Raw genomic sequence first — 2,500 nt, 5'->3', positions numbered from 1 at the left:
CTGGATGGTGAAATGGAAATGTGTGATTCTTTGGTTGATTGGTGGGAACAGGCAAAGTTTAGAATTAAAAAGCTGTGCCTCCGTTATAGTAAGCAGAGGAGGTGGGAGGAGTCCATCAGGGAGCGAACTGTCCGGAGCAAACTCCAAGGACTTGCCGCTACCTCTGGTATAGGTCCGGTAGACCCTGAATATCTGGAACTGCAGGAGGAGCTCAGGAACATACAGGTTAGTCGGGCTAGGGGGGCGGCACTTAGATCCAAGGCCCAGTATGCGGTAGAGGGGGAGCGCTCCACAGCTTTCTTTTTTGGCTTGGAAAAGTCCAGGCAGAGCAAGCTATATTTGGACGGCCTGTTGGACGAATCAGGTAAACTTCATAGTGATTTGGATGAAATTCTGGATATTGTAGGTAGGTTTTATTCCGATTTATTTGATGGTGAAAGGATCAACGAAGTAAGCTGTAGTAAGGCACTAGGTGCGCTTGATGTGTCTCTTAGCTCTAGTGACGCTGACAGCTGTGACCTGCCTATTTCCTTAGTAGAGGTTTTAGCAGCAATTAGGGGTCTCAATGCCTGTAAAAGTCCAGGAGAGGATGGTTTGAGTGCAGAGTTTTATAGTGCTTTTGCTCACAGGTTAGCCCCGATTCTCCATACTCTCTTTAGCGATTTTGAGAGAGAGGGTCGAGTTTCGGACTCCTTTTCTCTGAGCATTGTGACTTTGGTTTTTAAGAAGGGTGATAAGCGGTGCCTGGCCAATTACAGACCAATAAGTCTTCTTAACACTGATTACAAAATATTGGCAAAAGTATTGGCGCATAGGTTGAAAGGTGTGATTGGTAAAGTGGTTGCAGGTACACAGGCGTATTGTGTCCCGGGGCGGGACATTTCTGACACAATACTGTCCTTAAAGTATTTGTTGAAGGAGATGCATGTCTCTGGTGGGATTCACGTTTCAGTGGATTTCAGTAAAGCATTTGATAGAGTCGAGCATTGTTTTCTTTACCGCGTTTTGGAGAAATTTGGTTTTAAAAATGGTTTTGTAAACTGGATTAAGCTTTTGTATTCCAGTGCGGTTAGCCGTGTAAAATGTAATGGACTCCTGTCGGATAGCTTCCCTTTGCGGAGGTCGGTAAGGCAGGGGTGTCCTTTGAGTGCACTTCTCTATAGCATAGTGGCCGAGCCTTTGGCCGCTATGCTCAAGAGGGACGGGGCTGTGCATGGAATCGTGAGTCCATCTGGTAGGGAATATAAGATTTTTCAATATGCGGATGATACCAATTTGGTTTTGCGCGATGTGGGGAGCCTCAATGTGGCTCTCCACATCCTAAATGTCTATTGCCTTGCCTCAGGAGCAAAGATCAATTTTGATAAGACGTCTGTGTCCTACTGCGGAGGCATTGTGGCCCCACCGAATGTTTGGGGCGTCAGGGACGCAGGGGATTCTTACAGGGTTCTTGGTGTGCCCTTGGGTAGGGATGAGGTGACCTGTCGTGATTGTTTGTGGGCTGGCCTGTATAGTAGTGTGTGTACCCGAATGAATCTATGGAAAACGCGTGGTCTTCACTTGAAAGGTAGGGTGTTGGTTGTTAATGCACTGTGTTTGTCTAAGCTAGTTCATGCTCTTACTGTGTATGACTTGCCGGGGGTGTTTGCAAATAAATTTAGCGTTGCTGTCAGTAAATTTATCTGGCGGCGAGAGAGTGCACCTGTGGCACATAATGTTTTGGTTGGTCAGTATGATCGGGGAGGGCTTAAACTGATCGACTTGGTGGTTAGGAAGCATGCTCTGCGTCTCAAATTGATTAAAAAGTTCCTCGACACCAGATTCGATGCGGCGTGGAAGGACTTTTTTGCATCGCAGGTTGAAAAGTTGGGTGAGTATGGTGTTTATAATTTGTGTATGCTTCCCCAGAGGACTGCCCTGGATCTGGTCCCGCCTTTTGAGAGGGAAGTGTTCGAGGCGTGGGCTAGACTTCGGCCGTTTGTAGTGGCGGCCCCTTGCTCCTTGTGGCAGCTAGGGCAAATGCCTTTACGTTTTAATCCTGACATGCTCTCTGATCCTCCTGGGAGGAGGGAGAGCATGTTCAGCGGGTTTTTTGAAAGGGCAGGTATAAAACGGGTTGGGCAGTTGTTAGATTTTGAAGGTGGGGTCGATGTGGATTTTATCAGGGGTAGTTTTAGTAGGGCGGGTCTTAGGTTTAGGAGGACCGAAGTGGTGAGAAAGGTGAGTGATATACAGATGTGTATCTTGAGAAGGTGGGGCACACTCTGAGAGAGCACAGCCAGTTCAGGAAGCATATGAGGGAGGGATTGGCGGTGAGTCGCCCCTTATTTTCGTTTGGGTTAAGGGGGAGAGGTTGATGGGATTGGCAGAGACACCGACTCGTGCTTTATATCGCTTGCTGTTGACCCAGGTAGTTAGGCGCCCCACTGCTGAACATAGGTGGTCACAAACATTCCCCGAGCGAGATACTGCGTCAATTTGGGCAAATGTTTATAATTGG

The sequence above is a fragment of the Leptonotus elevatus genome, chromosome 1, assembly GCF_054856555.1.
Source record: "Leptonotus elevatus isolate MCC_2025b chromosome 1, RoL_Lele_1.0, whole genome shotgun sequence".
NCBI lineage: Eukaryota > Metazoa > Chordata > Actinopteri > Syngnathiformes > Syngnathidae > Leptonotus > Leptonotus elevatus.
Note: the sequence above shows the minus strand (reverse complement) of the source record.